Source organism: Balaenoptera physalus (assembly GCF_965194825.1).
Source record: "Balaenoptera physalus genome assembly, chromosome: 1".
Classification (NCBI taxonomy): Eukaryota; Metazoa; Chordata; class Mammalia; order Artiodactyla; family Balaenopteridae; genus Balaenoptera; species Balaenoptera physalus.
This window is the reverse complement of record NC_138882.1, coordinates 37621696-37648684: the sequence shown is the minus strand read 5'-3', so window position 1 is coordinate 37648684 and position 26989 is coordinate 37621696. Positions and strand designations below refer to the sequence as shown.

Sequence of the window (26989 nt, the reverse complement as noted above, 5' to 3'; positions counted from 1 at the left end):
GGGTTGGGATGGAGGAGATCCCTGTTGAGCTTGCTACAGTTTTCCAAAGATGAGGATTTGGCATAAGACAAACATCTCCCCATCCATCCATCCATCCATCCATCCATTTGGTAAACACTTATTAAATACCCACCACGTGTGCAGAACTGTGCTGGGCTGTGACCATTCCCCCTGATGGAAATGAGGATGACCTACAAGGCACTGGCAGAGTCTTGATGAGTCCCCAGGGGCCATGAGTTTGCTATGAGCTGGACAGGATGAGAAAGAAGACATCAAAGACCAGATAGACACCAGAAGACTCAGGTCCCAGAAAGACATAGACAGGTCTGAGGGCATAGAGCCTATTAGCATGATTATTAGCATAATTTCTCTAAAAATATGTGTGGAAGAGATAATCACGTACTATGTACAATTCCATTTTTAAAAAATCCAATAAAGTTGCTCTTAATAAATAATGTTTGTGAAATGAATGAATGAATGGATACCCAGTGATCAAAAAGATGCGGTTATTAGAGCACCTTTGAAGATCAAAGGCTCATGTATATTGCCATTGCCTCAGAGGATGTTATATCTAAATACACACCATGAAACTGAGTTGTTCTTTTTTTATTCCCAAGATATATTGTTATAATTATGTGCGTAACTAATAAGATCCATATTTGTTTTAGCCTATTAGGACTAAAAATATGAACAAATCTTTCCATTTTAATGATACTATTAATTCTTCTAACATTTCTACATATTTCTATTTTAACTCCCACAACTCTCTGAAGATTGAAGGTGGAAATCCCCGTTTTGAAGATGGACAAACCGAGGCCCAGAGATGTTAAGGGTACTTAACAGGGTGCCTCCCAGTAGACCTGGTAGTGTTCTTGACATTGTCATGCTGACCGCAGGAACCCCCATAATCTCACAGGACCAGACCTCAGGCCTGAGTTCAGTGGCAATGTACAAACTGGGTGACATTGTGTCATGCTGCCTGCAACATGTTCTCCTACCTGTCTTCTCTCTCTCTCCCTCCCTCTCTTCCTCTTCACTATTTATTTGAAAAGGGGAAGGGAGGCTGGGTTGAAGGATGTGGTGAGTAGAGAAGTCTGTTTAATTTTACCTTCTTTGCTCTTCGTTCTAGGGTTGGTTTCTGGACCACATGTAGGGAGGTAGTATTAGAAAATTACTTAAATTGTATTGTAGTAAAATAGTCCCAAGATATGATTAAATTGTGGCAAAGGGAAGAGATGTAACCTCTTCCAGGGTCACGCAGCACTTGATTGAGAACCAGAAGGTCCTAATTTTCAGCTTCAAGCTTTATCGGCTAGGTATTTCCAACCCTACCACTGCCTGTCCTGGGTGGAGCCGACCAGACCAATGCTCCATGTATCAAACAAATAAGAGAAATGTTCCAAAATCTTCTAGCATCTTCTTCAAATTATATTCCTTAATAAATTGTGGTTTATATTCGGTCTAACCAAAGATAAGACGGTAGACAAGACTGTCTGGATGAGGAGACAAGATCAACTTATAAAGAGAAATAAATAATAATATAGGGTAACTTTTGATAATTGTCTGGAGGGGTGCCAACGATAAATGCTAAAGAAGTTCAAAGAAAAGAGTAGGTATGGATCAGGAAAGACAGCTTAGATTCTTTGTGGCTGCACAGGGCACAACAAAGAATAACCAGTGACAGTCACAATAAGACAAATGTCAGCTAATTAACAATGAGGAAAGAACTTTTGAAGAATTAGCTAATTTCTGTGACTGAAGTAAATCTTACATTTCCCCCCAATGCTGTATTGAATGGGTGATTGCGCAAGACAACCGGTGAGTCTACATTTATTCTTTTCTTTTTTTTTTTTTTTTTTCTTTTTTTTTTAAGGCCCCTGCTGCTCTGAGAATTCCCTGCGACTCCCTTTAGGGTTTCCGGAGTGGTTTTTTTCTTTCTTTCTTTCTATTTATACCACTGAGAACTGTGGCCACGAGAGGGCAGTAGAGGGAGCTCATCAGAATACTTGGACGTTTTGAGTAAACTCGCCTGTGCTCTAATCGGGAGCAGGGACTGCGCAGATCCTGCGAACTCGCTGGGATCTAGCTTGCAGGCCTGTTTCTCAAAGCCACGTCCAGAGGCTACGGGGATACTGAGATTCTTTAGGACATGGAAGCAATGGTCATAAAGGCACCGAGGCATTGCCATCCGGAATCCAGGCACCTCTCACCTTAGGTTATTAAAATAAGTTTTTACCACCGCCTCTCTGATTCCCCTGCCAGATAGGCCCCCTAGGTCTGGATACAGAAAGCTCCCCACTGGTCCCCCCCTCCCCCACTTGCCAGATGCCCAGGATCCCTAACAGAGCTGGAAGCTTGCGACTCAGAGCAAGGCTCATCTTCGCATTATAAAAATTATAATTAATAACAACAATTTCAAACCTCATTTGACAGCTTGTTGGCTTTTTGAGATTCACAAGCAGAGGAAATTTGCTTGGGCAAATTCTGAGAGCCCCTTCTTAACTTCGTCAGCCAAGGCCGGTTCCTCCCCATTCACCCCTCAAATTAAAGACGAAGAGAGAGATGTGCAGGATGTGCGCGGTGACAGGTGATGCTCAGGGAGGGGGACCCCACGTCCCCACTGACCTCACCCACTCTGCCGGCGTCCTGAGCTCCCCGGGGTTCAGCCGGCCGGGCTCTCCAGGCCTCCACCCAAATCCCCAGGCCCCAGCAAGATTTGCGTTGCCCCCTTTGCCACTTAAGGTGGCGGGTGGGTCCGGGCTGAGCCGGGCACAGGGAGGCAGCGGGGCGGCCTCCCGATGCCCAACCTTATTCTCCTTTGTTGACAGCTGGCGGAGGAGGAAGACAGTGCGGGCGGGGGAGGGGGCAGGGGGCTGGCTGCGGCGCGCGGTGCCAGTGGCGGGGGCGGCCCCAGCCCGGGCGGGCGCGGCCAGCAGGGAGGGGGTTAACGCGCGCGGCCTCTATGATAATGAGCTGCATGGTAATATAGGGAGGCCGGCTCTCAGGGCTCCGCCGCCGCCACCACCGCGGGAGCCGGAGCTGCCGGGCGGAGCGTCCGCGCCAGACTGGAGCGGGAGGGCGGCTGAGCGCAGTTGCTGGGAATTTTTCGGCCGAGAGGGCAGGCGATCCAGAGAGAGACCCCGCGAGCTCGGGAGCGGTGGGGAGCGCGGGCGCCAGAGCGAGCGAAGCGAACCTCGAAATAGATCTGGAGAGCCAGGTTCCCGGAGGAAATGGGACTGTGAATGAACCCGGGAGCAAGAAGGGAAGGAAGCGCGGCGATTGCTGATGTCAGAGGAGCCCGGAAAGTCGCGCTGGAAAAATCTGAAGACAGCCGGGGCTCTGCCGCTTCCCAAGGAGAGACACCGCCAGCCACCCACCCCACGCCCCCTCGGCGCCTCCCGGTTCCCCCAGCGAGCCGGCGTCAGAGCCCGGCAGGGCTGTTACGGGGCGGCGGAGGACGGAGGGGCGCGCGGACAGGAGACCGAGGGGCCACTTCAGGAATACAGATAAGTGGCTGGTGGCTTGACGTGGATTTTAATGAATTTGGACTCCATGTGGATTTGGTCGTCCCCGTGATCGCGAGCTGCTGGCAGCGAGAGGGGCAGCGCGCCGGCCTCGGCAGCCGGCGGCCGAAGCGGCCGGACCGGGGACGGAAGGACAGACCGACGTCTCCGAGCTGGGTAAGCGGCGCCCTCCGCCCTGTCCTCCGAAGCGCTCTCGCCCCGCCGCGGCTCCCCTCGCGCCCTCCTCCGAGGCGTCCCGGCCCCGAACGCCTGGGCTCGGCTGCGGCCGGCGAGTCCCCGCGCGGGGTCGGCCACTTTCGCGGGCCGGAGCGCGGCGCGCGCGCGTGTGCCGGCTGACTCCCTGCCGCCGCCTCCAGCCCAGGCTTCCCCGCTGGCGCCCCGCTTCCCCGCTGGGCTGCTGGCGGGCGGCGCTCCACGGCGCGCTTCCACCGCGCACCTGCCTGCAAGCTGCGGCTCGGGGAGCGCGGGGGCAGCGGGACTGTCCCGAGAGCTGCAGCCCAAAGCGGGCCTCCGAGGCACTGCACGGGCAGGAGGGCCTGGGCCACTGTGGCCGGCGCTCAATTTGGGGACGTTCACTCTGGTGCTGTAGTCCCTGGAGGCCGCTGGCTGTTCCTTCCGAGCAGGGGACTTGGGAATCAAAGGGGAATGCTTCATATGCGCGGCTTCCAGAGGCTCAGGGAACGACACCAAGGCACCCAATGGGATAAGTGCCCCATGCCCCCTTCTGTGCGCCCTCGTGGTGAAGCACCCATAAGCACCATCCCCTGGTCTGAGCCTCAGGAGAGGGTTGGGGGTTGAAGGAGGAGAGTATCCAGGGTCCGAGAGGCTCGTTATAAGCCGTTTTAGAATATTTTCCTTCTTGGGCTTCTTCTTGCCCCAACCCACAAGTGATGTAGGGATCTTAGAAAATCCTAGCCCTTTTTATCCATCCCACAGGTAGTCTCTGTAAATATGTTAATCATGGTCTTGATGGCCAAAGAGAGAAAGTCATCCGGAAACTGCCATCCCAGGTCCCTGACAAATGTCCACCTGTTTGGCATGACCTTTGCCCTAGAAGGAGCTACCTACTCAAACTCAGCTCGGAGGGATAGAGATAATGGGGGAGGTGGAAGTAAAAGACTTGGGGTTCAAAGTCATTTGTGTCTAGAAATAAGAGCCCCATGAAGTGGGCAATGGAAATATGACCAGGTCTCCTGTAGGGTTCTAAGATCCTAGGGTAACAGTGGCATATCCTAGTAGTGGCTATACAAGGGACATAAGACAGGACCAGTTTGAGGCAGTGGCTTGGGGACCCAGCAGCTTGGAGGAACCTACAGAAATTTGGGGAGCCATTCATCCCCTTCCTTCTATCCATGAGCACAGTGGACGGGGTTCATGAGCATCAGATCAAGATGAGTATCTGGGCTGGGCAGGGCTGGACGTCCTGGGAGCTGGGAGTCAGGTTCAGTTCCTCCGCACACCGGTCCCCACACAATAGCAGGCTCCTGTCTTTCTGGGCTTCTTTCCCAGACCCTGAAACTTCACTCTTTCCTCTGGGCAGGCTTTGGAGTCTGGGGCCTTCGACAGAGCGTCAGAGCCCGGGGAAGAGATAGCTCTGGCTGGAGGAATTCAGCTATTCCTAACTGAAATGCACAACTTTTGTGCAGACACCCCAGAACACTCCAGGAGCTGCTAGCAGCCCTCTCTCCTCTGACCTCCTGGCAAGAAGAGAGAAGAATTCATTAATTTCCCCCTCCCCTCATCTAGCACCTTTTGAACTAATTACCTATGATCTCCCCTCCTTGGCCTGGGGGTGGGGTGGGGGGTCAGGTGGGAAGGTAGGGAACCAGGGAAACTGAGAGCAATCTGTCAAGTACCCTAGCGAGGTTGTTTTGCTTTTCCCTTCTTCCACCTGGCATCTCCGCTTACGCCCAACCCTTCCTCATCTCGGAACCTGCCCTCACTGCCAGCATTACCTGAAAGAGTGGTTCCCCTCAGCCCTCTAGCCAACCCTCTTCAGGGACCCGCTGATAAAGGAAGGGCAGTGCAGACTGCCCTCTCCGCTCCCTCACTGTCCTCAACAAATTGCATTAGGATGGGGCAAATTGGCTTGCAAAGCAGTTAAATGGAAATGACATTTGGAGCGCTGTGCAGTGGGTATGCTGCTGAAGAGCAGCAGGATGGGAGGCGGTGGAGCGCAGGAAGGTACCCTCTGCCCAGGACCATGAGTCTGGCAAGGGGTTTCCACTTGGCCCTTCTCTTTGACAGGATGTAAGGACCAGGACCGGGGTCCCTCATAGCCTGGAGCAGGACGGAGGGGAGTTGGATGGCCTTTCAGCCCCAGTCTAAATGAGTAAATGGTGGTGTCCCATGTGCATCACCCCAAAGCAACCATGTCATTATAAGGCTGGTGGCCCTGCTTTCAGAGCTGCCCTGAATACCTACCCCTGTCCCCAAAGCACCAGGGAACATTCCCTCTCCAACCTTTTGACCATCAAAAGCTGCAGGTGTGATGGATGTAAAAGTTCACCATCTGTTGTAGTGGAGTCTGTGCTTAACATGAGGTTAAAGAGAAACCCTTCGAAGAACAGCTACTTCTCTACTAGGCCCCTTTCCCATTTCCAAATACTTCTGGTGATTTTGTTCATCTTTATTTCATGGGCATGTTACAAGGAAACACACAAGCGGGATGGGAAACCAGTGACACGGTTAAATATACAAGGAAGCAGCTGGCAGCAGCCTAAACTAACCAGTTCAGGTACCATGAAATATTTATGGCTCTGGAGTTGTCACTGTTTGGGGGTTTTATAGTCTCTATCCTGCCTCCTTTGCTATGGCTGCCTCTCCAAGATAAGGGGTTTGGTGCGGGGGGTGGGGGGGAGACGATTTCCATCTCCAGCCGCGACCCCCCCTCAGCTGTCTCCCTGCATTGCCACACAGCTGTCTCCGCACACGCAGACTGGGGCCCAGTATACTCTGTCCATCATGGCACAGCGAGAGGCGAGGAGCTCCAAGCCAAGCCCCCACCCCACTCCCGTTCTGATCATAAAGAGACCGGAGCATTGTGTTACTACAGTCTGTTAACTACGGATAAGTCAGGATTGTCCACAGGGAAAGTGGCAGAAGCAGGCTTTGAGGTGCTGTAGTTTTACAGCTTGCGCACACACCCTTCCCCCCAGCACTGCCACCCTCACCCAGGGCCAGTCTGTTATCAATTCATTATAAGTGAATATTTCTCCCCTTCACAGATGCTCTGTTCCAACAATAGTGAATGGAACTGATTCCCTTATGGGAAACAGTGTTTTTCACTTAGTTACAAAGATTTCATGCCTGATTAGAGTAAATGAGGGCTGGGGGTGTGTCCCCTTCTTGTCTGGTCATTTCTAAAGGTGAGCCCTGTGGAGACAGAGAAAGGCAATTCTTCCCGGGGGGGTCAAACAGCTGGTCCTAAGGGCCAGGAGGGATGGATGGTAAGAACAGGACACCCCCTTTCTCCCTGCCTTAGCCCTCAGGCTCTCTGGGGCCTTGTTCCTGGCCTTTGGGCATATGGAACCTCTACTGTTCCATCTGGGATTCAAGGGCAGAAATAGAGGCGAGAAAGTTCTTTGTTGGGGAGCAGTGTCCCTACAGGGCAAGTGTAAAGGGAGAGGAGGAAGGGAGGGGGAGAGAGGAAAGAAAAGGCCCCAGCAGTGCACAGGCTCCTGTTCCCACAGTTGGTTAACCATTAAGCCCTGCCCTGGCCTGGACCTGTCTCCTGCTTGGGTGGAAGGATACTCTCAGAAACCCAGAGGGGCAGCAGGTGATCCCCATGCCCACCTCCCCCTGCCACAGGACATTCGCCGTGTCTCCCCTCTCCCCTTCGACCCCCAGCTCAGTCCTGGCCCCCACTCCCCCTTTTCTCTCCCTCTCCCCTGGCACCGGCATCCTCCTCCCAAACCCTGCCAGCTGTCCCTTCACCCAGGCTTTGCCAGTTGTTTGCCTGACAGCATGCATGTCCCACGGGGAAACAGGCAGGATAGCGAGGAGGGTGGATGGAGGGGGTGAGCTGGGTTCACACAGGACTCCAGAGCCAGAGCTCTGAGCTCAGGTTATAGACTGCTTCAAACCTACACATCACCCCACGAGGCCCAAGTTTGCTTGGGGGATGGGGGTGGAGGGGGTTTTGGCCAAAGTTCCCTCTCCTCCGGGAATGCCTGATTTCCGCGAGGGTCCCTGCCTTGGCCCCCTGAGATAGGCCACTTTCTCCAAGGCCTTGTCAAAGCATTTCCAGCTCCTCAGACCTGGAGCCCTGAACTTCAGGGAAAAAAAACCAGCAGACGGACCAGAGATGTAGACCAAGATATAGGAGCGAAGGCACACGTGGCAAGACCCAAGTCAAGATGCAGAAACAGTCACAGATAGGCGGAGAGAGGCAAGGTGACAGAAAAGTAAGATAAAGACGGAAAGACTGACAGTGTGAATGGGGCGAGAAGAGCTGAGAACAGACGTGGGAAGGAACAGTCCAGGCCTGAGGGGGACTTCTGGTCTTCCCCGGCCCTAAGGCGAGGCTCCTCTGGGCTGAATTGGGAAGCTGAAGTAGCAGGTTATCTCCACTAGAGGGGACTCGTGAAAACCAGGCTTGGCCCTAAACAGTGGCTTTTGTGCTTATTTGGGTTTTTTTTTTAAGAAGAAAAAAATAGTTAAGATATATTAGAAACTCCCAGCTGTCACTACGCAGAGACCACAACTGGTAGGGTCCTTTTGCTGGTGGGACCTCTGGGCCCGTCTGGCTGCAGGGGAGTGGGAAAGGCGCCTGCAGCATTAGGAGGTGGGAGTCCAGCATGGTGAGCAGCTCAGGGAGAGGCCTGCCGGGCAGGCAGGATGCATCTGGGGGTGGGAGACAGGAGGGTGCAGGCATTCTCAAGAAGTCCTGGCCCGCCGGCTGGCCTGGCCTGCCAGGAGGCTTTTGCCTTTCTTTATCAGCAGTAGAAGTTTTGGCGCATCCCCAAGGTGCCTTCACAGGCCTTCCCTTCTCCCAGCTCCCTACATGCGAATTTTCAAAACACTCTCAGGTGGTGGCAAAACTGCTCCTGAGGAGACTTTTTAAAAGAGACCTTTCAGGAACTGAACGCATGTCAACGCTGTATCACTGATTTAATCTTTGTCTTCATACTCTCTGCGGGAGCCTTTCTCTGAATTATAATTCCCCCTTTCATTTCAGCAGAGGACAATATGGAGAGAACAGAGTCCAGAGGCTTTTCTCATCTGAGGAGATAATAACTGTCTAACAGGGGTAGGGAAAAATATTGAAGCTTGGGGATGGGCAGTGTGCCAGAAAGGAGCATCTCTTCAGATCTGATACCATCCTCTGATATTTAATTTTGGCTTCCCTTTGGCTCAAATTTACCTGGGGTCAAAGTGGGAGGGGAGGGAGGAGAGAGCAAAGAAAAAAGAAAAACAAGATAAATGTATCATGTTATGGAAGTCTAATCCTGCTTTTCCTTGGCTAAAATTACTTTCGGTATGAGAGATAAAGTGGAGTTGCCCTTGCAAAGTTCAACTTGTCTTTGAGAAGGAAGAGGCGGAGGAATCCTGGGGCTCAGAGTGAGTAGCCGATGAGTGAACCCCTCTCCTCTGTGACCCCCCAGCACAAGTTCTCTCTGAAGCTTTGAGAGTGAAGACGGAGGCCCTGACTTAGGCACCTTCACTGCTTCTCTGCGCTGTCTGGGGAGTTAAACTTTTTGTATCTACAAGCCTCCCTTCCCACCTTAGTTTCTTGTTTGGGTATGGGGGGATAGAAAAAAGAGGTATAGAGAAGCTAAACAACGCCTCCGAGTTTAATCTTCATATAGGAATTGTTGCCCTTGTACTGAAAGCGGGAATTGCCATCCATTTGGGTTTAATCAAGTAGAAATCCGTCACTTACGCAGTGCTAGGAATGTGTAACACTTGGTACCAAGATGAAAAGGTAACAGATCCTACCTTTAAGACTCTTAAGGGCATCCTGGGGGGAGGGAGAATTACATAAGCCATGTACCCTCACAGAAGTTTAATATAAGGCAGAATGGAGTTAACAGTATGTTGGGGGTGTCAGAGGAAGTGGAGCTCCTGGAAGCTTTTGCTCTAGTCAATGGAAGGTGTAGGTTTCCAGGAGAGAGGCTCGGGTGTCTGAGAACTTCATATTTCCCTGTCAAGAATGACTGTCTAATGCTCTCCCACTCCTCACCCTCTCAGAACTACCCCTATTTTTTTTCCTCATCCTCCTCCGCGGAGTTTAAAATGACACCACTGTAGTTGTTTTCTATTAGTCAACATCCTAGAGCAAGATCTCCATGTAGCACCCTCCCAAGGGGTTTTCACCGTGTATTCTATGTAAATTGCATCCCTTTCCGGTCCCCTGGAGCTGGCAGCATGGACGCCACTGTGCTTCATCAGGAAACGTTATTACTCATCTGTATTCACATTGAAGCGTCTGGAATCCTGCCGTTAGCGCACCACATTTATCTGAAGGAACCCATTAAAGGGAACAAACCTGAGAGAAAAATATTCGGATTTTCCCCCTCACCATGGCTGAGCAGAAGAACCCCCTCCACGAGCCACTCCAAATTAAATTTGGGGCGGGGGAGACCTGGCACTGGGGTGGACAGAACCAGGGTGCATGCTTGGGCTTTTAAGAGGCCTTTGAAACCTTTGAAAGTCTGTGCTTTTAAGAAATATGAATGTGTGTGTGTGTGTGTGTGTGTGTGTGTGTGTGTGTGTGTATTTCTGAAGCGAAGGAGTTTGTGATCCGCCCCCCGCAAATGTAAAGAACCACTAGACTCTAGTCTCCAGGGCCTTTTCCTAGCCTCAGTTTCTGCTTTCTGTTCTGGTGGTGGAATGAGGGCTTTGGACTAGGAACTGTAACCCCAGTGCCTTCCCCGTGTCCCCAAGCGGTAGATGACTGACTGACTCTTAGAGTAGACGAGAGAAATCCTGGGACAAAATGGCTCAGAATGTCAGGGAACCCAGGTGTCATAATTGCTCTGCAAATATGGACAGGTCATGGCACTTCTCTGAGCAGGAGGCAGGGCAGAGGACTCCTCCCTTTAAGGGATGGAGGGTGGAAGGCTCAGGAGGAGAGGAAGAGGTGGGTGAGAAAGCCCTGCCTGCCCTGTAGAGGCAGGAGGACCAGCGGGCAGACAGAAGGGACAAGAGGGGATGTTGCCGCTTTGAAGTGGTTTCCTGCTTCATAAAAGCGAAAGGCCTCAGCTGGGCTGGGTAAATATTACGTTGGCCTCTGACCTCCCACCTCCCCAGACTGCTCCCCCAGCTTCCCATTTTTTTCTCCTGAGCTACAGACATACCTGAGGGAGAAGAGCTTGTTCTCTGAACTTGGGTGTTCTCAGCGGGAGCCCTGGCCAAAGCCAGACAGGAGGACATGGCCCCTCCCCTGTGCCCAGACCTGAGAGCCTTCTGGGTCAGCCCACGCTAGCAGGTCTGGCTCCCCGCTCCACGCTGGTGGGTGGTGATGTTTTCCAGGAGAGAGGCGGTCAGTCCCCTGACAAGACTAGCCCTCTACCCTCACTTCAGCGGCCCAGACCCTGCTGGCAAGTCCCTTGATTCTCTATGAAATTAAAACCGACACCACTAGGGTTTCTGCTAGGCAAACACCCCCTGAGGTTTATCCGGAAATTAACAAAATTCAAGTCTAATTCCTCCCTCCGAGTGACCCCCAGGGTGTGAAGCCCTTCAGGTTCTGGGCCCAAGAACCCAGCTGTGAGAGACTTAGAGAAAACCATCTGAACCGCTTGTGAAGCTGGGAAGTCACGCCCGGCACCCTCCCGCAGGAGGCTTAGTCCAACCAAGAGGGGTCAGAACAGATGGTCAGGAAGAGTCTGGTGTCAGGTTAAGGTCCTAATGCATGGGAACAAAGGGCCTTCCTTCACACTTGTAACTCTTCCCTCTTCCTAAAAGCTTTCTCACCTGTTGACCAGCGCTCATCCTCCATTTGCTCCCGGGTCCGGGAGGGAGATAAGAGGGAGCCACAAGACACTCAGGGAGAACTGCTGCCTGCCCCGCACCCAGCACCTCAGTTTCTTCATCTGTACAGTGGGAATGAATGCTTTCCGTGACTCCCCAAGCGCCCTCAGTTGCCTTTGTTTCTGAAGCCGGGCATGGGAAGATAGTGTTTGGGCATTTGGAAAAATGACAATTGTTGCAAATGTGTAAAATTATTCTAAAATTTAGAGCAGGAATACAGCCAAGCTAGGGATGTTTTTCTCCTCTCTCTCTCTGTGTCTCTGAATTTGTTTGGAATTTTCTGAGAAAAATAAGATTTTTATTTAAAGAAAATCTGTGTGCTAAAGGTTTTGATATGTAAAAATAGATGAAGGGCTAAAGATTCAGTGAAGACTGGAAACTGAGAGGAAAACCAATGGTGATCCTGGCACTGGGGCCACATGCATGGTTTGGGGTTAGCACTAACCAGTGGGGCTGGAGTTTGAATTCTGAATTTGCTACCCTTGGGGCTTTGATGCCTTCAAGTCTAAGAGGAGAGATGAATGATACTGTCACAGAACTGGTAAGCTGGCATTTTTCTGGGAGTCAGCCTCCCATGGCAGGGCAAGGGGCGGAGCTCATGGGCCCCTAGCTGCCTGCCTGCAAACAGCTTACATCTCTCTGCAGAGAGAGCTCCTAGGAGTATGGATATGAATGGGATGGACACAGCATGAAAAGCATCAGCAGGAGCTGGGGCCAGAGCCCAAGCTGGACCCTGGACCTCAGGGATTAGATCCTTGGCCAGCGCTGATCCCTGGGCAGAACATAGCAGGATGTCTGGGGAGAAGCATCAGCTATCTTGTGCTAGCCCAAGAAACTCCCCCGGGCCCTCCCCGCTGCAGCATAGAGCCTTGTCCCTTGTTGGAAGCACAGAGCATGGGAAGGGGGCTATGAGAGGAGGGAGCCCTGTGCCTTCGACAGCACTGTCCAAGAGCCAGCGGTGGAAAATGAGTGTGACAAGATGCCTTGAGTTTCTTTTCTAGAATATTATGAAGAAAACAGTTTGAATTACAAAAGAACGGGTGTTGTATGTAGAATACTTGAGAAATGGTTCTGAGGATTTGATAACAGCTTTACCCAGGCCCACATAATAGATGCGGCAGCTGAGTCCAGCCTGGGAGAGTGGATTGCCCTGTGTCACACAGTGAGTGGCCAGGCACGGTGTCCACCTGTGAGGAGGTCTGCTTGCCCCGGCCTGGCCCAGCACACTCTCTCCACCTGCCCATGTAGCCACCTTCTCTTTCCATTCTCTCATTCCCCGACCCTGTGCTCAGCGCTGTCCCCATCTCTCTCCCTTGGGTTTGAGCGTGCGTCCCCGAGAAGTGACCTCTCCCCTGCTCTGCCAGTCCGCCGGCCCTAGGACACCCCGATGCCTCTCTGTGGCGCTGGGCAGTGTGTAGAAAGGCCCCCCTCCCTTAAGTAGCTCCAGCCAGCTTCCCTCCATCCACCGCAGGCCTTGCTGTTTTCAGAGTCAACGGCCCTGGCAAAGCCCAGCCACCCCTCCCTCCCCAGAGGCAGCGTGGGTACTGCTTGTGTGGCGGTCTCTATAGACTCTGCATTCACAACTTGAAGAGGGTGAGACAATGACCCGAGCAGCTGCCTGCAGACTGTGCTGGCTAGGAGGCTGCCAGAGCGGGAGGTGGGAGCCTGGGCCGGCCAGGGTCTGCCTACCATGCACCTGCGAGCTTTCTCAGGCAGCCGTGGCTGACCCAGAGGAGATGCGAGGTGGAATTGGGATCCAGAGGACCTGGTCCAGGCCACCTGACTGGCTTCTACCACAAGCCCCCAGCCTCCTTAGCCAAGGTTTCCACCAGCTGTGTAGTCACTCCAGGCCTGGAGGAAATAGCAGGGCCCTGGCTCCTGAGGTTGCAGCCATTTGTGGCCTGAGGACAGTAAGAGGCAGAACACTTGTCCAGGTAGAGACAAACAGGCCACTTCACCAGGAGCCTGCCCAGGCAGAAGAAAGGTACTGTACATTACTTGCAAGGAGATTGGAGTTGGCATAACATGATTTACTTTGAACAGATGTTTATTGAATATCTACTATGTGGCAAGTATTATGGGAGGGAGGCAAGTGGCTGTCGTGGCTCTTGAGGAGCTTCCAGTGTGGCAAGGGAAAAAGGGGATACACACAAATAATGGTCATGCAAGTTAAGTGTTGCAGGAACACAGGAGAGAGAGATTAACCAGAGCCATGCAACCCAGAAGGGGCCGTCTAGGGAGGGAATGGGCTCTACATCATTTGGGGAATTCAAGCAGAGATTGGAAGATGATGACCAGGTCTTAAGAAGGGATTCCTGTGTGGAGCAGGAAGGTATAAGAGGGATGGCTGAGGTCCCCACCCACGTCCCAGTCCTCTAACCTTGAGTCTTTCTGTTTGCTGCTCTGTGGATTCAGTGGAGGAAAAGGCTCTTTTGAGAAGTGAGGATGAGTCAGGTCCGTGAGAATGACCCGCAGCTGCCGGCCTAAATTCCACAGTAAACAGAGTTGGTTCTCACACCTTCATCCCCATGACTCCCCTCAGAGCAGGGTGCCAGGAAGCCTGGGCTGGGATAAGCCCTGGCCTCCCCTGGAGCCAGAATTGTCCTAATCGTGTTAAAATGAGTGCTCGGTCTACAAGCAGGGGCAGACCCGCGTGCGCTGAGACTTGGTCAGCTCTCTGCCTGCAAAGCTCTAACTTCTAATCATTGTCATAAACAGGACGGAAGCAGCTGCTCACTCCAGTCTATTATCAGCTTGGTTGGAGACAGAGAAATTTAAATGGCAGTGAGATGCTTAGCAGAGCAACGAAAAGTCGGTGTTAAAAATAAAGAAAACGAGACAGCTTGTTTCATCGAAATAGAAGGGTTATTAAACAGCCCTAAATTAATCAGTGATCTGCCAGGGTTGGGAGTTGGAGCGCCGCAGAGCCAGGGTAGAGAGCTGGGAGAAGATGGGGGAGAGCAAGTCAGAGGCAGGTAGGAGCTGCCTACGATCTCAGCCCAGGCTGCAGGGATTGTGGAAACAAGGTCTTCAGAAGAGGAGTCGGCAAATAGTTTTCTGCCCCACTGATAAGAGCAGGTTGGGTGGGGAGGGGATTTTGGTACCCCAGCCTCTCCCCCTACAAAGCCCTGCTTCTGATTTCTTTCCATCTGCCACCACCGGCGCCAGCCCTTGGGCCATCTCCAGTCCTCATCTCCTCCCCAGGGCTGGGCAGGAGCCAAGTGGCATTTGGTGGAGGACCACAAGCTCCCAGCCAGTCTTCTTCCTCTCTCTCAGGGTGTCCCCAAGAACTCAAGCCTGAGTTGAACTCCTTACACTGCACTCCCATTCCGAAAGAGTGGTGACAGTATATCCCAGGTATGGCCAGAGCCTGGCCTGCCTGCAGGGAGGCTAATCTCTGGAGTCAGGGGTCTGTCCTTGGTGATATCACTTGGACTCCAGCCAGCAGGGCAGCAGGGAGACAGGTGTAACTCCAGGAGCCCCAAGTCCAAGGCCCACTTCCACATCAGGTACCTTCTCGAAAATATTTCACCTCAGGTCTACCTAAGTCTCCTCACCGGTGAAGTGGTGATGCCGATGCTGTTCTCTCCCTCACAGGCTTGCATATGGGGTACATTAATGGGATAACATACATGAAATTCTTAGCCAACTATAAGATCGCTGCACAAATGCTAGTTTATACTGCAGCGGGGTCCCTTGGAGACCTAGGACAAAACATCAAAAAGACTTCCCAGAGGGCGCGACAGGGGTCTGGGGGAAGCGGACTTGCTCGTACCTGGGCGGAGCCTACGGGAGGGGAGGCCGGGCCCAGCATGTCCCTGAGCACTTGTGCTCCCGCCAGGCTGGGCAGCAAGTTGGATCTTGAATCAATCACTCCAGGAGCATTTTCTTTGCTCTTTGACCTCAACATTCTTTCTCCTCCCGCCCCCCAACCTCCTGCTTCCCTCCTGGCTGTTTACCCTTTTCCAGGCTCCTCTCTCACACCCCATTCATCATCGGGGGCCAGAGCCTCACTCGAAAAGTCTCTCATCTCCTGCCCAGGTGGCCGCACACTACACCGGCCTGCGTCTCCCCCTCTCCCCCCCAGCACATTCTTCTCCTGGGGTCAGCCTCCCCGATAATTGTGCCCTCCGCTTCTCCCCCCCAGTAAAGCCGCAGGGGCCTGAAAAGTCTCTTCTTGTCTCCCTGCTCACCCAGGTGCTAAGGGTCCTTCAGGCCGATGCGCTTGCATTTTGGCACAGACAAGCCCCATAAGTGGACACATCTCTGCCCAGAGTGCCAGCCGCCCCAAAGTCTCCACGTGTCTCTTTTAACCAGCGCCACCCACAGTTCCCTTGCTCCGTGAGTGTGTGCGAGTGTGAATGCGCTTGTTACTTAAGAGAGACTGCTTGACAGCTCAGGATCTTTTCTGCAAAAGCTCAGAGTCTCAGACAAAGAGAGAAAAATAATAGAAACTGAAGGTGGGAAGGTACAGGGTGGGGACACAGCCTGCTTAAGAAGCTTCCTCATAAAAAGGAGTTACAGCTTTTTATTCGAAGGCAGGCTATTGATTCAGAAAAGCCCCAGAAAGGGACTTCTGTGATGGTGCAGTGGTTAAGAATCCGCCTGCCAGTGCAGGGGACACGGGTTCAATCCCTGGTCTGGGAAGATCCCACGTGCCACGGAGCAACTAAGCCCGTGCGCCACAGCTACTGAGCCTGCGCTCTAGAGCCCACGAGTCGCAACTACTGAGCCCACATGCCACAACTACTGAAGCCCACGCGCCTAGAGCCCGTGCTCCACAAAAAGAGAAGCCACTGCAATGAGACGCCTGCGCACCACAACGAAGCGTAGCCCCGGCTCGCTGCAACTAGAGAAAACCCACGTGCAGCAACAAAGACCCAACACAACCAAAAAATTAATTAATTAATTTTTAAAAAAAATAAAAGCCCCAGAAAGAAGGAGAGGCAGGGAAGATACTGGAGAGGAATTTCATCTGACGTGCTGACCAAACCCAGAGGAAGAACCCCCCAAAATGTGGAGCTCAGCCTGTACAAACAGTTCTCAGCATCTCCTCGTCCTATGGGCCAGCTTTTCTCTCTTCTCCTTTCCTTCCTCTTTCCTGCCAGGGGCACCTGGATAAATCACCCAGAGTGGCAGAAGTGGCCTTAAATCACTCTCAGGGCCCTGAGAGGAGGGGGTGGTGCCCTGGGTAGCATGGGGCCCAGGGGACTAGAGGAATGGCTGCTTGGGACCAGCAGCACCCAGTTTCTCCCCAGAAGCCTGGGTCTGGGGATCTGGGTCCCCAAGCTCCACGCACAAGAACCAGCCCATCACCTGGCTGAGACAGAGCCTCACTTGTCGTCGCCACCATCCAGGGCAGCCACTGCTGCCAAGGAGATGATGCCCTTGTACAGTGTTTCTCCAAAAACAGAAATAAGAGTAACTGGTGTTTATTCAAAACGGTGGAGTTTACAAAACACTTTCATATCTCTTTTCTCATCGGTTCTCACCACAACCCTGTGCGGTGGCCTTTTTCAGTCGAGGAAACTAAGACGCCGAAAGGTTAAATAACATGTTCAAGGTCAGGGAACTGGTAAGTGGTAGAGCAAGACTTGCGCCCAGGTCTGCCCCCAAAGCCCATAGCCTTACCTCTGCATCCGCTGCCCGGCAACATGTGTCACGGTGAGTTTGACCTCCTCATAGGAGAGCCCTGCTCCGAAACCTTCCTGGAGGGATCTCACCCCACCCACTCTGCTTTTGATCACTTTACGTTGTCAGTTGACCATTTATGATTATGTGCTTTTCATGTGATCGATGATAGTGTATGCTTCACGGCTTCTTGCCAAGACTTTTCCTGCACCAACCCTGTCTGCATGGGGCATTCTTCAAAGGAGAGCTGGCATCTTCCCACTCTTCTCCATCCTTCTCCCCACCTTATCCACCTAGCCAATGACATTTGCTCTTCACCCAGTGGGTTCAAGATGAACAACAGCCAGGATCCTTCCCAAATGGTTCACTGCCTTCTTCACTACCTCCCAAAGATCAGTTATGACAAATCATTGAGCCAAGTGTATTAGTTCAGCCATGGCTTAGAGCAGCCTAGCAGGTGAGAAAACATATGAGCATCCCCCCTTCCCTCTCCCCTGCTCTCCATGATTCAGACTGAGTGCAGGACTGAGTAAAAGGCATCATGCTACCCCTGTACAGGATGCCAAAGATGCCCTCAAAGAGCCTCTACTTCAATGGGAAGATAGGATAGTCACATGAAAAAGAGAGCCTACACTACCATGCAATGTGTGCTAGAAACAGCAATTTTTGACTTTGGAGGAAAGACAGGGAGGGCCTAGAGGCTTCCTGAGATTTTGAAGAATGGACAGCGTTTAGATAGGCAAAGAAGAAAGTGGAGATGGGCATTCCAGGGAGAGGGGACCACAGAGATAAAACTGTGTGAGGTGTTTTGGGGACTCGGCAAATAAACCAGTTTGTTAGGAGTGGAGTCACCCGGGAAGAGGTAGAAAGGGAGGCCAGAGAAAGACAGAAGAGCCAGCTTGGGAGGACTGGAACTTGGGCACTTAGCAGTCCCGAGTCTGTCTGGGCAACAGCAGGGAGCCAAGGAAGGTGTTTTCTACGTGGATACCATACTTTGGCCCTATGCCTGGCAAAGTTAGTCAAAGTCAGTCCTCTGACACACAAGAAATGAAGCAGTACAGGGCACACCTTGCAGGAAATCTATGGCTGAATCTTAGCTGCCAATGGCCTTCACTGGGGTCCATCACAGTGGAAGATCTGGATGGTGACTGTGACTGTCTTACATGCACATTTTCAGGGAGGCAACACCAGGCTTGCTAGTAAAGAGGACCACTCTTTTGAACTTTGGGGAATCACAACTTCTGGAAACAGACAGCATTAAAAAATGCACCTTGATCTGGCACTAATGGCTGCTTTCCCTGACGCAAGGACAAGGCAGCAGCAATGGGGAGTGCCCCTTGTCCCTAGAGCCTTTCAGTGGCTGCCATGGGGCAGAAAGCATGAGGGTCTGCAAGAGAAACAGGAAGTGCTCTCACCTGGGGACTCCTGGGGGCCGTTAAAATTCTTTTTCAAGAGGAGAAAGATAGGACATCTTCCTGGAAAGTAAGTGGCATTTAGGGCCATTGCACAGACTGAGAGCTGGGATAAATGTCTAGGGCTTTGTTTTTTTACTCCCCCCTCTCTTTTTTCTTCCTCCCCTTTCCCTCCCACTGGTGAGAATTGGAGCCGTGTCACTCTTCTTTGAAAACATTGCAGTTAATGACAGCATAATATGCCGTTATTTGGAGTAACTGTAATTTATTTAACCCCTTAGTTGGGTACTTTCTACCCTGTTTCCTGCTCTCCTGCCCCATTTCTAACTCAGAATCCTTAGCTCTTTCTTGTACAGTAAGCATGGGTGAGAAGGTAGGAGAGATACTTCCAGGCTCCTCGGAAAGATCATGTGGAATTTCCCTGAAAGGTGACCACCAGGCAGCAAACCTCTTGCCACAAAACACCCACGGACTTCACCTTGTAATGGATAACTCAGCCCTGGCCACCTCCACCCTCAGCCCTGCTTCTTTACCAAAATAAAATGGGAGCCTCGAGTCTTGACCTTCAAAGTAAAGTACTTGCCAAGTCTTACTTAACGTTCTCATGAGTCTCCCCAGATCAGGGACAAGAGGGTTTGATTGAAAAATAAATTCTAAATATCTAGGTGATGTGGAAGAGTGGGGAAAGCATGGGTGTCAGAAAGTTCTGCTTCCTAGCAGACTGATGCTAGCTACTCAACCTCCCTGAGATTCCATTTTTTCATCTGTGAAATGGGGAGAATAATACCCATCTTGTGGAATAATCACAAAATTACCCGTTGCATATGCAAAGAATCTAGCAGTGTGCCATATAGCAGGTGGTTAATAATTAATAATAATGATAGCTGCTCCTCTTTATTATTTTTGTCATGGAAAACAAATGGAAATTGCTATCATTATGCTATTCATGACCCTTCTGGTATGAGGTCTTCTAATGTAAATTTGGACTTGATTTAGCAGAGCTAGATCCCCACTTTTATTCCTTTGCCAGACTTTGGAAGGAGCCTGAAAACTCCCCTTCCTGTCCTTTAATCCCATAATGCCTACCAGCAGAGCAACCCCATAATGAGGATGGTATGCGTATGGTCTGGCTAGAGTCAGGGGACCAGTGGGGTGACCTTTCTAGGGGCCCCATAGTGCAGAGGGCAGGTGTGCCCCCAGTGCCCACAGCTTGGAGCCTCAGAGCCCTGCTAAGATGCAGAAATTCTTTCTGCCCCAGGGGTGAGGTAGTCATGGCAAGGCTGGGCTGCGCCATCCCCTAGAGGGGGTTGAAGAGGGCAGAGCCCACAGAAGGAGGAGGGGGGAGGGGTGTCGGGCCGGCAGCTGCTTGAAATTGATTGCTCTTGTAGTTTAGTTTATACCATGGGACCTCTCCGTGCTGCCCGGGTGGCGACCTTTAGATAATAAAGGGAATTCTGGGAGATTTCTGACAGGCCCGTGACATATGGGGCAGGTCTGCAGGGTCAGGCGCTGTATCTCCCTGCTCCCGGCCCCAGGGTAATGAATCTTGTTTTGACTTGGCCAAGCCAACCCAGCCAGCACCCCAGAAAGGAGCCCAGCCCCTCCCCTCTGCAACCCTTCAAATAAGCGCCTGCCTTTGGAACCCTTCATAATTCAGGGAGACAACTCCAAACTTTTATAGCCTGTGAGAGGAGAGGACAAACACTGGATGTTTTGCTAAGGCCCTGGGAGGGCTGGTGTGGTTTCCAGGGCTTGAGCAGAGCCCACTGGGAGACCTGGGGAAAAAAAACCACCAGAAAACCCTCCCTGACGTGAAGAGGCAGTGGTCCCTGGACAGGCCAGAGAAGGAGCTGGGGTGGGAATGGAGGGTGATGGCTCCCTGGGAGTCACAAAATATCCCCTGTGTCCTTGGGGTCTGGCAAGTGACACGTGGACTCTTCTGGGCAGGAGGAGGAGGGGGCAGGGAGGCAAAATAGATAGGAAGTCTCTGCAGGACGAGCACGAGAGGTGAGAGACTGGCAAAGCCCAGTTCTAATCCCACCGGGGCCAGAGCTGGGAGAGGCAGAACAAGTGCATCCTCAGGGCCACTGTGTTTAGCTGGGTGAAAGGGGAAGCGTGTTTAGCTGGGTGAAAGGGGAAGCATGTTTTGCTGCCTTCGGTTCTCACAGAGATGTTGGGAGATCTACATCTCGAAGTGTGTTGGCACTGTGATGGCTTCTACCCAACCCCTCGCCACAAACATCCCTTTCTTTCAAGGAACGATTCCCAAGCCAAGATGGTGGAATGCATCACTGCTCCCAGCTACATTAGTTTGCTAGGGCTGCTGTCACTAAGTACCACCAACTGGGTGGCTTAAACACCAGGAGTTAATTGCCTCACAGTCTGGAGGCCAGAAGTCCAGATGTGGTTCCTTCTCATGGTTGTGAGGGAAAGGTCTGTCCCAGGCCTCTCTCCTTGGATTGCAGATGGCCATCTTCTCCTTGTGTCTCTTCACATGTCTTCCTTCCATGCCTATCTGTCTCTGAGTCCAAATGTCCCCTTTTTATAAAGACACTGGTACATTTGGATTAGGGCCCACCCTAATTATCTCATATTAATTTAATTACCTCTATAAAGACCCTGTCTGCAAATACAGCCATGCTCTGAGGTTGCGGGGCTTAACGCTTCAACATATGAATTTGGAGGGTGCATGAGAGCAGGGGTACACCTGTGATCCTGCCTTTCGTGCCAGGACCCAACCTCTGACTTCCCCTTCCCCTGCCCCCTGCCTTGCCCACCGTGCCATCTGAGACGCAGAGACCCCATCTCTGTCATGCACTCATGTGGGATGCAAGGGCCTTGCTCCCACCATCTGCCTGAGCAGAAAGCCACACACAGTGGCTCGGTCAACAGCCCTCTCACCACCTGGAATATGGGTTCTTCCCTTACTGCTGATCAATGTTAGGGCCTCCCCAAATTTCCCTCACTTAGTCCTTGGTTATTGGAGATTGGATCTGATTTATCCACCTGTGGGAAGAAAAATTGCATGGAAGGACAAGCAGGGGATCTCCCTTCTCATAGTGAGGGAAGTGACTGTGTAGATGTTGTTACCAAAAGTTGCCTGGACATACCGCAGGGTGATGCGGGAGGGGCGGGGAGCACCGTATCGTCTATTTCACTTTCTCAGAAAAGATGCCAAGAGGCCATGTAGGCAGAGGCCCATTTTCCTCCTCTGTCGCCCCTCACCTCCCTTCTCTCTCGCTCTGGGGCGAGGTGTAGCCACTTAGCTTCACATAACAGCACAGAGTCTGGGGAAAAAAATGACATTCGATTAATGAAACAAACGCAGCTGGTATAGCAGTGACATCTAAATTGTTCCTTTGGTCCCTTTATTTTCTGTAGGAAATTCTCCCTCTGCCCACCCCTCCTCCCCTTTTCCCTTTAAATCGCGTGCATAAAATACGCTAATAACAATCTTGGTGTCTGTGCCTGAGTGACAGCTGAAATAAGAAAAAGACTAATCGTACCTCCTGCAGCCCTGTCACATGGAGATTAAATGAGTCTCTCTCCCACCCCCTCCCTCCCCACCACCACCTCTCTCCCCCAATCTCTCCCCTCTCTTGTGGTCTCTTCTCAGTGAGCATCATGGGCATTTGAATAATATATTATAGACGCCATCAGGGTGACAGTCGGGGAAAAAATCAGCTCAAACCCATGATTACTCCTTCCATCTAATAATTATTTAAATACCAGATAACTCCTTTCACTCTAATTGAGGCCTTCCAGCTGTCGGTGTTACCCGCGGCCTCTGTGCTTGCCCCGGCACTCACCTTGTGCTACCCAACGTGCCTGGACTACCTCTGAGGTCGCTGTTCGACAGAGTGACGCTTGGAATGTTTGCATGTACAATCCCAAAGATGACACTAGGACGGGTCCTTCAAGATCGTTCCATCCACAGGGGATGAGATGGGGCCCCAGCATTGTACATTTAGACATTTTATCCTCATAGACTTTAATTCATAGAGATCCTATACCAAAGGCAGCCTCCTTGGGTCATAGGGACCAATCCCCTGCCTCTCAGTAAACATATTCCTCAACAGCTGTCAGGAAAATTCAATGTCAGAGAATTCCATAATCTCCTTGGCAGGATGCCCCAGGGATCCTCTCTAGATAGGATGTCCCCCTGGATATCTCACTCTAGTCCCTTCTGCTGCATTTCTAACTCTTTGAGAAAAAGAAGCTGCCTGTGCTTGGATAACATCTGACCTGTCTATAGGGCTGTCTACAACCCAGAGGCATATGGTACAGGACATCTTAGCCCCCAAGTCACAGTATAGGTGCCATTCTTGTGTGTGACAACTGCCTGGACCTGCCTGGCCTGGAGGAGGTCATCCCCCCAACACAGAAGGGAGCCATTCTGGTGTCCCTTTCACTCCCCTGCCCCTTAATCCGTGCATCCTTGAGTCTGCCCTGCACACCACCTCCCTGTCCAGGCCCAGTGCCAGGCTCACTTCTGCCCATCAGGGGGCCGCCACGATCAAAAGTCACCTTCTTTCCCCAAAACAGGGCAGCCTCGAGGCAGAACATAACTGACTCCCTGGACTCTTTTGCCTACAGCAGAGGAAGCAATGGACCTTTGGTCACAAGGTCTAGGTTCTGATGGAAGCCTGTCCCTGAGTCATGTTGGGTCACCTTGGACAATCTGTTTTCTTTCCATGGGCCTCAGTTTCTTCATTTAAAAAAAAAGAAGTGGACTGGAGTAATCTTACAGTCTGCTTCAGCACCGGCCTTGAATTCCTGCTTTAAAGGTGCCACTGATTAGAAGGGAGACCTGGGGGAGAAGATGGACCTTTCCCTGCCCTGGGAGAGGGAAGAGGTTGGGGTGAAGCCCAGGAACAGGTGCTAACTCCTCTGACTTCACAGCCCTCATTTTTTGTTTGTTTGTTTTATTGAAGTATAGTTGATTTACAATATTGTGTTAGTTTCAGGTGTACAGCAAAGAGATTCAGTTATATATATATAATTTTTCAGATTCCTTTCCATTATAGGTTATTACAAGATATTGAATATTGTTCCCTGTGTTTTACAGTAAATCCTATTTTATATATATTAGTAGTGTGTATCTGTTAATCCCATACTCCTAATTTGTCCTTCTCCCCCTCCCTTTTCCCTTTAGTAACCACAAATATGTTTTCTGTGTCTGTGAGTGTGTGTATGTTTTGTATATGGATTGATTTATTTTTTAGATTCCACATATAAGTGATATCACGTACTATTTGTCTTTCTCTGTCTGACCTACTTCACTTAGTGTGATATTCCCTAGGTCCACCCACATTGCTGCAAGTGGCAATATTTCATTCTTCTTTATGGCTGAGTAATATTTCATTGTATATATGTACCATATCTTCTTTATTCATTCATCTGTTGATGGACACTTTGGTTGCTTCCATGTCTTGGCTATTGTAAATAGTACACAGCCATCATTCTCATACTTACCATGTGGATCCTGGCTCCTCAGGATCCTGGCTATGTGAGCCACCTAGCAGGTGCAGTTGTATTAATAGGCATGTTTTACTGTTATTGTTATGAAAACTGTCACAGCCAAGATGGTGCTGGTGATGACGGTGCAGGTGGTGGTGATAATGATGGTGACAGTGATGATATGATGATGGAGGATACTGATGATGGAAGAGCTACAGATGCATCCAAGAGTGGGAGCTCCACCATCATGAACTTTTACTCAGTTTAGCAAAATTGTATCCTGATCCTAACTCCCCTTCTTACCTCCTCCTCCTTCCTTTTGCAATAAGGGAGGCCAAGTAAGCATAGAGGCATATTCCCCCAGATCTCCTAAAAAAAGGCAACAGAGCGGGTCACAGGAAGGAAAGACTCCTGCACTGAGCTGAGCTGGAAATGCCTAATTGTCGTTTCTTCCCTGCTCTGCCCCTGATGCCTGCAGCAGCTGATCAGGAAGGTATTAGGTGCCTTCACTAGCTGTCACCAACACCTGCCTCCTGAATCCTGATCGGGGAGATGGTGTCACCAGGCCCTCCAAATAAAATATTTAGTGACACTTGCTTCCCAAAGAGGAAAGCGTGGCCTCTGCTTGGCATCAGGAATGCTCTGCGTGCTTCGCTGATAGGGCAAGCATCCTGGGGCAGCACGTCCTGGTTTGAGACTTGGGGTGGGGGAGGGGGAAACTGGTAGGAGGACAGCCACTTGGCAAGTTTGGCTCTTGAGAATGCATGTGACACAGTGACTTCATGAACTAGACGGAGAGAGGAGAAGGGACAGGAAGGAGGCATCTTTGAGAAAACCCCTGAGGTTGACACTAGCAGAAAATTGGGGTTAGGAGGAAATGCTAGTTCTACAAAGTCATAGGCATGTGTTCACTGGCTTCTACCAAAGTCATTCTAAGACAGACCACGGAATGGATGGAGATCAAGAGCTGGGAATATTGACAAATAAATTATTACTAATAAAGTCTAATGTATCTTGAACACTTATAACAGGCCAGGCATTGTTCTAAGTGCTTTATATGTATTAAATGACTTCATCATAATAATCCTATGAGGTAGATGCTAGTGCTAATCTCATTATATATAAATAGTGAGATAGCATCAGAGAATGGCTAAGTACCTTGAGCTACTATTGCCTCTGAATCCAAGCATCTAAGTTCAGAGCTCATGAGTCTAACCATTACGCCACACTGCCTCTCGTCAGAGGTACAGAAGTGGGTGCCCTTCCCCCTTACTCTAAAATCAGACAGGAGGCTTGATCCTTGCCAGCTGGGCCCTGCTTTGGAATAGCTACCTGATAGCATCAGCCTTGGCATGGAAAGACAGGGGCTCTCAACTCGCTGTTGAAGTCAGTTGTCTTTGTGAATTCCAAGGTGGAATGCAAGCCTCCCCTGCCACCCCTGCACTGCAAGAGACCATGTCTCCTCTTGACCCTGATGCACTAGTGCCTACTGCTCCCAAGTGGGCGATCTTTGAGTGCCACGGAATGAATCTGCGTGGCTGGTCACCAGGAGCAGTCTGTCCCAGAGTAGATGCTGATTGAGGGGTGAGAGGAAAATAGCCCAATTATTGGTCTGTTGAGAACTCTGAACTTAACCAGCCTTACCCAGTAGGACAAAAGAACCTCAGCTGCCATTGCAGTCATAGACTCTAGAAGCTGAAGCAGGCAAGTCTCAAGGTATCATTTTGTCTGAATGAAGAAATCTTAAGAACTGGTTAATTCTAACACCCTTTATTTTAAGATCAAGAAATAGGCTCAGGTTGATGCTAGAGCGGTCTAAAGCTATACTACTCATGGGTGACACAGGCAGAATTTGAATCTGGGGCTCCCCGAGTCCCTCACTCTTCCTCCTGCCCCATGACTCCATGCCTTCTAGCCACCAGGCCAATTTTGCCATTCATACTTCAACTCTCAGGATCCTGTACCTCCGCCGGGCTCCCTGCAGGCTGCAGAGAGGCTGTGTTGGGACTTGTGCAGTAGTGTGCTAGAGACGGTCACCGTGGATCTACTCCCCTTCCTCTGACGCATGCTTCCCAGTTTGTGCCCCTTCACTGGGCCAGGGAGGGGATCAAAGGTCTGCCCACAGTGTTCATTCCCACGGAAAGGAAGAATACAAGCAAAAAGAGAAGTCAGGAGGTCTGGCGGGATTCCTGAAGTGCAGTCTCCTGGGGAGCCTTCAGTGATAATAATAACTCCATAAGTTAAGCATTCACTGAGTGCCAGCTCCCATGCTAAGAGGTTTCCCCGCGTTATCTCATTTACTCTGATGACAACCCGAGGGGTTGGTGCTGTAATTATCCCATCCTACCAGAAAGGGGGATGAGACTGGACTTGCCCAAGGTCCCAAATTTCTTCCCCAATTCTGCCTAACAACAAAAGCCACTCACTATTTATTCAAACTGTGTCTCTGGAGGATATCGGGCAGGGAGGTGAGATAGTTGATCTTAACCTCACAATCGTGTCCTTTGGTGTCACCTCTTCTACCGGGACCTTTTCCCTCCAGCCATGGGCTGAGCATGTACGTGCATGTACGTTCTGGGGCAGGCGGGGTGCACTGCCCACAGACTCGATGCCAGAGTGTCTCACAGAGCACTGTCTAAAAGGCACAGCCCAAGCGCATCGTGGTGATGAGTATAATCCTCACGGCTCCTCGGGGACACACAACCCTCCACCTGTAGGCAAAGGAGCTCTCCTACCCAGAGACAGGGGCACGCACAGCCCGGCCTCCTGCCGTTCCCTGTCCAGCTGGAGAATGTGAGGATTCTGTTATTTCCTTTCCACAGCTCCTCTTGAGGAATTCACGTCCTGCTGCTGGCCCCAGGACATAGCTAAAAATAACCTCCGATTTTCAAACCGAAAGCTCTGTCTGTCGGGAGGCTTTGCCGGTGAGCACGTGGGGCCGGAAGGGCTGTGTCAGAGTCGCTGAGGTCAGCCTGGGCCTCATGC

General features: G+C 51.2%; 1 protein-coding gene across 1 annotated transcript in view; it reads left to right on the top strand.

Moving 5' to 3' along the window:
- Nucleotides 1-3001: 3001 nt before the first annotated feature.
- The window catches only part of PLXNA2 (plexin A2), a 214045-nt gene continuing 190057 nt past the window's right edge, over nucleotides 3002-26989 (top strand). The window contains exon 1 of the mRNA XM_082434450.1: nucleotides 3002-3680. The gene's annotated coding sequence lies outside the window, so the exon portion shown is untranslated. The remainder of the gene's footprint in view (nucleotides 3681-26989) is intronic.